The sequence below is a fragment of the Motacilla alba genome, chromosome 1, assembly GCF_015832195.1.
Source record: "Motacilla alba alba isolate MOTALB_02 chromosome 1, Motacilla_alba_V1.0_pri, whole genome shotgun sequence".
NCBI lineage: Eukaryota > Metazoa > Chordata > Aves > Passeriformes > Motacillidae > Motacilla > Motacilla alba.
Genome location: NC_052016.1, coordinates 24,670,110 through 24,680,617, shown reverse-complemented (window position 1 = coordinate 24,680,617; position 10,508 = coordinate 24,670,110). Strand labels below are relative to the sequence as shown.

Genomic DNA, 10,508 nt, shown 5'->3' with positions numbered 1-10,508 from the left:
AAAAAAATGGGGGTAAATTTCCTAAGGGAAAAGAAAAACAAAAGGAAAAACCCTAACCTCCAACAACAACAATAAATGCAGCAGAGCTAGGGATGCCCAAGATGACAGTGTGAGTCTGTGACTAAGAGATCAGGAGAGAAATTTATTTGCACTGATAATGGTGGCCTGGACATGTGCAAGATGGCAGCAAATATATGTTCTCACGGACTGTCACTTTTACTTCATAAGAGGAGCTGGGCAGAAGCTTCTGCCTTCCTCTGAGCTGACAGAAATGGAGACACACAATGGGGAAAACTTGCCTCTTTCTTTCCCTGAGGTGTGAAAGGAAGCTCGCTAAAGTTGCCAAGGTCGTCTTGCAGACACTTTAATACCTTTAGAAAGCCATTGAGTTTCTTTTGAGCTCTGAAAATCTTCTATTTCCAGTGTTGCTGTTTTGTCAGCCTAGTGTAGTGTGTGGATTTTATAGCCATAGAATTGCTACTCAATTTCCACTCACTTGATGGTGATTTATGGATTAACAAAGGTTAAACCCTCTTCCTCTCCTTGTTAGTGCTGTTTTACACACTTCACATAGATCAGTGCCACAGCACTTGGAAGAGTTTGTTGGCCAAAGTCCCACAAAATCCAAATTTCTTTTAATTTTGGATCTCCCATGCTTTAAATCAGGAGATGTGTGGCAATCTCATCTCAGCAGACCCACAAACAGAAAGTGGAGGAGTGAAAAAAAAAAAAGGATCTGCAGGACAGCCCAAGGACACTTCTCTGGTATATCCTAGTGAGACAATAACGTCAGGCTGTCACAATGTGCTGGATTGGTCCCTGTTTCTTCACCCATGCAAATATGTTGCTCACTCAACAGAATATTTGGGGAGATAGAGATAAAATCATACAATTATAGACTATCCTCAGTTGGAAGGAACCCACAAGGATCATTGAGTCCACCTCCTGGCCCTGAACAAGACACCCAAGAATCACAACACATGCATTTGTTTGTTGCTAACCTGCAACAGGTTTTGTTTTCTCCCCTCCCAGGCTCCAAAAAACCTCCCAAACCAAGGAGACAAAACCACTGTTAAATGAAGTTTTCCCTTTTAGGGCTCAGCTTGCTTTCCGGTGGTGACTGTGATGAAGAAGCTCCTGGGAACAGTCTCTCTGACATTAGCTGCTATATTCCCATCATCAGGGCTGGGCTGTAGATGGGGTCAGATACTGAAAGCCAGAGCTGGGCCCTGGACAAAAGGCACCAATACTGATCTGTGTATCCCATGATCCATCTCCTGCTGACCTGTGATGGAGGAAGCTGTTGTGGGTGGTCAGTGTCCTGAATCTAGAGGAAGGCTCCAATATGTGGTTCCTCATCCACAATGAGACATTTTGCTGCTTTACCACCACACCCCAAGAGCCATTGTTATATTTGGCTTATTCTTCCACCAGATGTAGGTTTTCTGTTTTAAAGCAGAACTTAAAAATGAAAACTATGCAAGGAGTGATTTACAGTCTGTGTTACCACTGGGCCAGGAAGTGAGGGCCTGAAGAACTGAACTTGATCTCCACAAATACTCCACTTCTGCTTTCCACCTTCTATGAACTCCATCAGATTGATTGTGCATAGCCTCTGTGCACTCTTTTCTACTGCAGATGAATTTGGACATCCTTTAGAGCAGGAGATCTAGCCAGGCTGTGCCAGAAGAACTCCAGAAGTGAAACTGTATGAGCCACCATTGCTGGGACATGCTCAGCAAGCCATGAAAATATCACATTATCATATCTGCGCCCTCAACCCTTCTCTATCATTATTGGAAACCTCTTGTGAGCCCTGAATGAGCTTCTTCTTCTGTCTCCCTTTGAAAACTAGTTTCTGAATTAATAATTTTAGGAGAGGAGATGTGCTTATTGAAACACATGGACTCTTTAACACTGTCAGATGTCCCCACCAGACAGAGGAATTAAACTCCTGGGTTGTTCCCATTCTTGTCTCTTCACCCCTCACATTTTTCCCTCATGTGCATTGACTGCATCAATAAAAGTCTACTTTGTAAGTTGTCCAAGCTATTATTATGTCAACATATTCTGAAAGGCCCTTCAAAAAAGTGAAAAGTCACAAAAAGTTTCAAAAGCTTGGAAAAAATCAAATCTTGTGGTAGATCTTCACCTGCTTCACTTACCAAGGAAAGGGCAAGAGGAGGCTCAGAAAGGGTGGAAGTTTGTCCTCAGGAGAAAAGAGCCAGAGGCAACAGAGCCTTGTAGTCTATCAGAGGTCCAAAGCTGGAGCCCAAAAGCAGACACATTTCATTTCAAAAAGAGCTTTAACAGTGGGAATGATTAAGTGTTGAAACAAAATACCAATGAAAGTAGTAGAGTGTTCCTCCTCAGATACTTTCAAATTGTGAGCAGATGCCTGCTGGAACACAGGTTTCAGCCAAGCACAAGTTATTGTGTTCCTTATTGGAGTATGCAATTTCATAGTCCATATTATGTGGAGCTCAGACTAGATGATCTTATGGCCCACTATGGCTTTAAAATCGAAGAAATAGGTAGTTCTGGATCCAAAGGAGCCAGGTTTCCTCTGGATTTGTGTTTTGAGGCTGACTAACTCTGCTGCCTAAGAAGACACAAAATCTGATTGAAAGCTTTCTCATTTTATAGCTGTGCTTTTAAAAAAGCAGACTCTATTTTCAGGTTGTGTTTGTCTGGCTTCAAATGTGGTTATGGGTCTGCCTCTCTGCTTGACTGACTAGAAAGCCTTTGCTCTCAGGAGGATGCCAGACAAAAACCTTTTTGGCCTCTAATCTCTTGCAAGAATGGTTGAGCTTGGCCAACAGAGTCAGATGCTGTTAGAGTGGGAGTGGACAGACTTGAGCACACACATTCTCACATTCTGACAGACAGAAGTTTGCAGTAGCTTCCTTCCTCCAGACTAAAAACAGAGAATGATAAAAGTTAACATTAAAGGAAAATTTTTCTCTTCAGATGGAGGCTGAAGACATCCTTTGTCAAAGCAGTTGCCTCTGATAGCAATCAGACGACCCTGAAGATCTTGTCTCTTAGGGTTATTACTAAATATTCCTGTTAGCCTGACTTTGTTTATTCTTGGCTTTGTAAAATACGAGAGCCAATCAGTGGAGAAATCTGGTCTCTACTCAGTTTTCGCGAGAGGTTGGCAGCTCACCCCATTTAAATAAAAGCTAAAATGGAATTAATTGTCCACCTCATCTAACCCAGACAGAATTCAATTAAGAGCATCTCTGGGCTGTATTTTAGGAGTTTGCATCTGTCAGGATTTTACCTTGCTTTAAACCCTTCCTGTCTCCGTGTCATGCTGTGTGGAAAAGCTTCACTCTTTGAAGGAATCGATCTCCCGTATCTTTTGCCCCACACCCTCCCCAGACACAAGGGTGAGCTGATTTTTGTTAGGTAGCAATAACAACTTCTCAGGATGCCAAGTTCAAAGCCTCTAACCTACTGCCAGTGTGAAGCCCAAGAGTGAGGTCAGGACTAATCTCAGACTTCTGACCTTCCAGTCACATCCACCATTACTAGATCAGAGAACAAAAGTGGAAGAGCTTATTTTGAAAGGTTTTAGATTTCAGGTGAGGTCAACTAAAGATTTGTCCAGATGGAAGAAATCAAGAGGATAATATGGCACATATTAGAGGAGATGAAAGGCATTGTGTAAAACAATCTCCTCCTTAGGCTAGAAAGGAAAGTCTAACTACCAGGGTAATCTTCCAGTAATGCCAAGTAAGCCCAAACCATAAGAAAATGTAGCAGAAACCAGGCACTGTCCTGGAAAAAGCAATGCAAGCTTAGAAATTCAGAGTGACATTGCTGGGATTTATAAAATCTTCCAAATAGAGTACGCTCCAATCTCTTAAACTAGTGGGATTTAGGTGTCTTGGTACTTTTGATAGTCCCATGAGGTGTCTTTTTGCATTTTAAGCGGTGTGAATATCTTGGCAACCCCACTGTGGGAGCCTGATTTGCCACATTTTGAAAAATTTTGAAAAATAAGGGTCATGTGGAAATGAGAAATATTTGGGCACTTCACCCAGAAGAACCACACAGAAAGACATTTATGCAGCATCCAGCTCACTTCAGCTCAATAGACATCAACAGACCTGGTATCGCCATGCCATTTTGCAGATATGTGTTCCCAGCTATATTGGGAGCCTGTACTGAGATTGGGAATTAAAACCAGATTTCGTGACTACCAGCTCTGAGCCATTGATTAAATGGAAAAAAGCATCAAAAAATAGATTTCAGTTTCTGAAACTGCCTTTTGGGAAAATGACAGGATTTTTTGTGAAATCTATTTTTCTTTAGAGGAAAGAAGGGAAACCCCATGGAGATGTGATTAGAGTCCTCCTCTCTCCAGGTTTCTTGTATATGCCCTCTTGCAGTTTTTCTTACACCTGAATTTACCTCAGTGATGATGCCCTGGAGGAACAGGAGCACTAGTGAGTCCCTTGCTGGGGATACACCACTTGGACTAGCAGTGGGATGTGTTAGCATTCAGGGCTGTATTTCAGTATTTCATCTGCATACAGGACTGCATCAGTAGAAGACTGTGTCCTAGGGTAAAATGATGAATTAGACAGAAAATAAGCCAATGCTGCCTTTAAAGAATAATATGGAAGTTTTGCTAATCTGAGGTGACAGATGCGTAAGCACTGGTGGACACACACATCTTGGGGGCACTTGGAGGGAAATCCAGCCCCAAAGGATATTTGTTGCTCTATTCAATGCACTCTGAAAGGTCTTGTACAAGAGACCTCCTTTTCCATTCCTTGGACACTTTTGTTAGTGTTTTGGATGAAGACAAATAACAGAAGATGCTGCTGTCAGTCTCTGTGCACAGGATTTTATCTGGGGTTAGCTGGGCTGTTTTCAGCTCAACTGTTTCAGGCAGTTGGATAACTGCCCTTTATGGGATTACCATATATGTGTTTCATTTATTAGTATAAACATAAATGTTGTTACAGGCATAAATCAAATTAAAATTTAGACTTTTCCATGTAAGTTCAAATGTGTGTCTGTCTAAACCTCTCTCTTACATTTGTTAGAAGCTACTCCTGGAGAGAAAGGGTCCTGGCTCTCTCACAAATGCCTGCTTGATGCCCACCTCCAGGGCAAGGACCCCAAAAACCTTGCTTCGGTACCATCAAGTTGTACGCCTGCACCCATGAGGTCCCAAACTCGAGTCAGTGAGGGGAGGGTAGCCTTGCCCACCCGTCGTGTAACATCTTTTCACAGACTGCAGAGATTGTCAAATGACAGGGACTCAGTGATGATCTTGGGCTCCAGCTCCTCTGCTGGTTGTGAGGGCCCCTGTACCTGATTGGTTTTATACTTCCTCCTCTGCCCAGGGGCGACTGCTGCTGGCTGTGGCTGCCCTTGTGGTGTAGCTGAAACCTGGATGGTTGTAATATCTGTTGGTTCTATGGCTGTGCTGTCCACCTTTCTCTCAGTGGGAAAGGTGGTACTGCTGGGCAGTACTGCTACGGCCTCTGTAGCAGGTTGCTGGGCAGCATTCCTAGTCTCTGGGGCAGATTTTGAAGCAATCCTCATCCTCAGATGACCACTGGACTTCCAAATAGGCAAGATAAACAGCATATTTTCAATTGCAATCCAAAGAACCTTCAATCTGGTGTAGAAATAAGACTATAAATTGTAGTGGAACCAAGTCTTAGCCGGAAATATGCTGTATCCAAAAATGACAATGTTTAAGATTTAACTTGGACTACAGACAGAGCAAGGAATGGTTTACCACTGGGAGCAGCTTGAAGTCCTGAATCATCAAGGAACAGATGGACATTCCATTGAGACATTGCTCTCTGGGATGATCAAAGAGAGCATCTTGCCAAAAAATGAACACAAATCTCTGGGGACAATTCATTCTTTGTATAACCATATAACCCAAACGTGTTTGTTCTTTGGTTTTCTTTCTTTTCTTTTTTTTTTTTTTTTTTTTTTTTTTGCCTTAAAACCTGTTACATTTCTCTGCATGTCACTCTGGATGCATGGGGACCCATTTGCTGCAGCCTGTTTTGTCTGGTTGTTCTTCTTAGAGCTTTTCCCAGTGGTGGCACACAGTCACCTTTCTTTCAGATGTGGTATTAGCTACAAAAAAGGTACATAGTTAAGTGTGGCAAATTCTAGTATATTACCTGAATCTATTTCTTAGGAGGAAATTATGTCCTTTACGTATATGGAAGGCAATATATATATATGGACAGTTCCATCTCTGTGGCATCCTGTTGCATTCAAATTCACATCACTATTATATAACAGCAAGTGGTCTTGAGTCTTCCCCTGTTACCAAGGTTTTTTTTGCCAAAATGCTGTTGGCCTTTGAAATGGCAATAATAATGTTAGGAAAATTAATCCACAAACATCAGAGGTTTATGTCCAAAAAGGAGACAGAGGAGTCCTTTTACTTTACTCGAATAAAGGGAGAGGCCATGGGGCATTCCCCTGGGGTCTCTCAAATTTTTGGAGGATGCAGCCTCCTTTTTATCCTCATTTCCTGGCACATTTCCCTCTCTCTTTCCCCATTGGCTGAGGTACTTGAGAGGTACAGACTTCCTGGTACGCCTGATCCTGAAGATTTCCCTCTAATGTATAACCCTCCCTTTTAATTTTTAATTCTTATGGAATTTAGGGGTTTTCTTTCCCATTGTTTCTTTCATCTTTCAATGTCTAATTTCATTTATCAGCAAACCTAAAGTTTATTTTAAAAAGCAAATATCTTTTTCCATTCATCAGTCAGTGGAACCCTTCCCATTGGTAATTTTATCTCCCAGTACTAGTTTTATCTACCAGCAGACTCACAGCTTGTTTGTAAAGACAAATCTGCTATTCCTCTCAATAACATTTTCATGAGATAGATGAGAGAAAAGTCCTATTACAGACAATTAGTACAAGGACATAGTCTAATGAATTTCCTTGCACAGGGGAAAAGCAGTGGGTGATGTTCCCACAAAGCTGTGACTGAAATCTTCACTTCTCCTCCTTCTTTCCCCAGTTCTTTGGTCATTGAAGCCATGAAGCCATTTGCAATATCAATATTTTATTTATAATTTTTTGTTCATATTTGCTCTAATGAAAAGGAAGATATACAATCTCCTCCATTACAAATGTGTATTTCTGGATTGATTTTCCTCAGAAAATAATTTGAGCTCTTTTTAGAAAGGCAAGCAGAAAGGGATTTAGGTTTCTGCATTGAGAAAAGAAATGTGAGGTACTGAGTTGTTATGAATAAACCTAACTGGATTTAAGCAGAACAGATTTAAGAGTAGAAATTAGGACCTGGCATATTTTTTCTTCCTGAGATGTAATGTAAGATGGAAATGATAAATATTAAAAAAGATCAAGAGACATGCTGACAAAATTATTCTTTAGTCATGCTGCTTATTATTATACATGGCTTTATATCACAGGAAAAAAAAAAAACCCTCCTACTTATTCTACTAATTTTTCAAGTTCCAGAAAATGAACCTATTGTTATTCAACCAGTTTCTCTTCATGGGAAACCTTGAGCACTTCAATCAATTTCCTTCAAACACCAGTTTTTAAATCTGCAAAAATATGTTTCTCTACGTCAGAGCAAAAGAGCTCAACTTAAGAAAGATCACCTCCCCAGCTCCGAAAATATTATTTTGGGAATTTTATTTTTTTTTAATCCTGGACAATGTCTAAAATTAAAGTGCTTTGAGCAATATTATTAAGAAGATCACTACAGAGATACCAGAGTGGGAAGGACTGGGAGAACTGTGTGCAATACTGCATTGTGTTAGTATCTGCCTAACTCCAGTGATAACTGGCACAATTACTCATCCCATAGCAATATGTTTGGCAGAAGAACAAGGAATTCATGCTTCTGTAACCAAATGCACTAGCAAGCAGCAGAGGCATTGGGAAGGCTCGTCTGAGTGGTTTTTGCTTGGCTTCATTTTGGCACCCATCTCCAGCTCCTGCTGAGCCCATATTAAGTGGTGCAAAAAATCAAACTGTTTCATACTGATTTCAAAGGAGGTGAGTTTTCGCAGCTCCCTGGTCATTTCTAACAAGCTCTGTCTACAGCAAGTCCCTTCTGGGTCTGGCACAGCTACTGTCAGCTCTTCTACCAAAAACTAGTAGCCTATGACTGACGATGTATAAAATGAAATATTATTCTTTTTTTTTTTCTTGGTTTTTCTTGCTCGATGCAAAGCCCACTGAAGGTCCCTTTGTTCTTCACAAGGATGGAGATTAATACTTTTTATAATGAAAGACAGGCTTGAATGACCTCCCTCTGAGATGAGCGAAGGTGACTGCAGAGGGGGCTGCAGGAGTGCTGGGCAAGTGGTCTGGGTTTTTTTCTCCTTGCTATTTGCTTTTATATTATGAAGGACAAATTTGGGACTGTGCATGGCAAATCTCAGCCAGGCTGAAATCTGTGTTTTCACCTCCTGAATATCAAATTGCCTCTGCTGAGGATCAACATTCAGCACTGCCACCAGGCATTTCACAGCACATTAATAAATCTGGAGATCCAATCACTACGCCTCATGATCCTGACAATACTGCAGTGCCGTGCTTTGGGCCATCTCATCCTGAATGCAGCCTGACTTTTCATGCCAACACACCAAGAACCCAGACCTCCTGCAGTGCTGATGGATAATGCAGGACCCGGTAGAGTCAGTTGTGACCAAGACAACTCCTTGTGGAACCTCAGAAGGCCTTTTGTAAATGTGGTCTGCAGTTCCTGCCAGCTTTCTTCCTGTTGCCTGGTTGGCCTTAGCTGCTGCCCAAGAGCAAAGAATCCAGCACCAGCTTGTCAGTGAGCAGCTAAAAGTATTTTCTCTATTTGCCATGCATGTGCATTACTTGGGGTCAAAGAATGCTGTGGGTTGGAAGGGACTTTAGAGACCATGTGATTCCAACCCCCCTGCCATAGGCAGGGATGTCTTCCACTAGAACCAGGCTGCTCCAAGTCCTGTCCAGCCTGGCCTTCAACACTTACAGGAAAGGGGCAGCCACAGCTTCCCTGGGCAACCTGTCCCAGGGCCTCGCCAACCTCACAGGGAAGAATTTCTTCCTAACATTTAATCCAAATTTACTCTTTTTAAGTTTAAAACCATTTCCCCTTTTCCTATGATTATATGCTCATATAAAAAAATCTGCTCTCCCTCTATTATAAGCCCCCTTTGGTCACTGGAAGTTCTAAGCTCTCCCTGAAGCCTTCTCTTCTCCAGGCTGAACACCCCCAGCTCTCCCAGCCTATCTCCAGAGACGGTGTGCTCCAGCTCTTGGAGCATCTCTGAGTCCCTACTCTGGATCTGCTCTAACATGTCCATGTCATTCTTATGTTGGAGACCCCAGAGCTGGATGCAGAGCTCCAGGTAGGGTCTCATGAGGGCAGAGTAAAGAGAAAGAGCCACCTTCTCTGACCTTCTGACCCACCTCTCTTTTGGTGCAACTCAAACCTATCAGTGCACCATTCCCAGAGTCACTGCAATAATGGGGCAATGCATGAAGCAGAGAGAGCAAGCTCCAGGTGCAACTCCCATGCCCCAAAGTCTGTTTAATATAAAATCCCTCATCAAGGCCATATCAGATATTAAACTTTTAAGAGCAAATACTACACTTGGCCAACACCAGCAGCAAATCTGTCCTTTCTTTTTGCATGGTTCCTTCAAAGGAATAGATGCATATAGATTACCCAGCTGGTGACAATACTTATCATTGTCATGTTATTACTTAGCCTGGAGCTTGTGAAAGGAAAAAGCTACAGTAAAGCCACTTCAGTTCTCCTTCTGCTCAACTTTGTGACTTTTCATAAAACATCAAGCTCCATTCCTTGCTGGAATGGGACCAATTCATGGGGAATTCTGGATGTAACCCCAGCAATGTTTTGGCCTTTCCTGTCCCGGACTAAGATGCTTCCATGACAGCAACATCAGCTGCCTGAAACCAACCCCCCACCTCCAACAACCAGCAACACAAACCGAAGCAAGTCCCTGGTGCCAACAACATTTGAAGACACCATCGAACTGTACTAAGTTCTGATAAAGTACTGCATTATCAGCTGCAAGGCACATGTCATCACTCAAGGTTTGTAGTAGGGTAATCGAGATCCAAACTTAGAGGCAGATCTTTCACATTCTGCATGTCAATGACCTTGAGAAATGTGAAGTTTCTAACAGCAGGTAGCAGCTACTGGAGATTTTTCTGTTAACATGGAAAATAAAAAAGGTACAGGAGGAGCTAAATTATTGTTCTGAAGTGGATTGCCTTCATTCATGTACTGGCTGATTGCATACACCCATCTTCTGCCGTGCCAACTCCTTCTCCTCATACAGTTGCATTTTTTGCTTTGTTCTCCAGTGTAAATCAGCCAGAGTCTCCACAGTGATGGTGTCAGGTATCAGCCTGGTGCTTGGTTTCAGCCCAGCTCCTCAAAGTTTACCATAAATAAAGACACAGAGAGGCAGCAGGTGGGTGTCATTTCTTCCCCAGACCCTTGG

The 10,508-nt window shown here is 42.2% G+C and overlaps 1 non-coding gene across 1 annotated transcript; it reads right to left on the bottom strand.

The window, feature by feature from the left end:
• Positions 1-9,468: 9,468 nt before the first annotated feature.
• On the bottom strand, positions 9,469-9,649 carry LOC119710695. The gene has a single exon (XR_005259610.1). It is a non-coding gene; the product is annotated as a U2 spliceosomal RNA (small nuclear RNA).
• Positions 9,650-10,508: the final 859 nt, after the last annotated feature.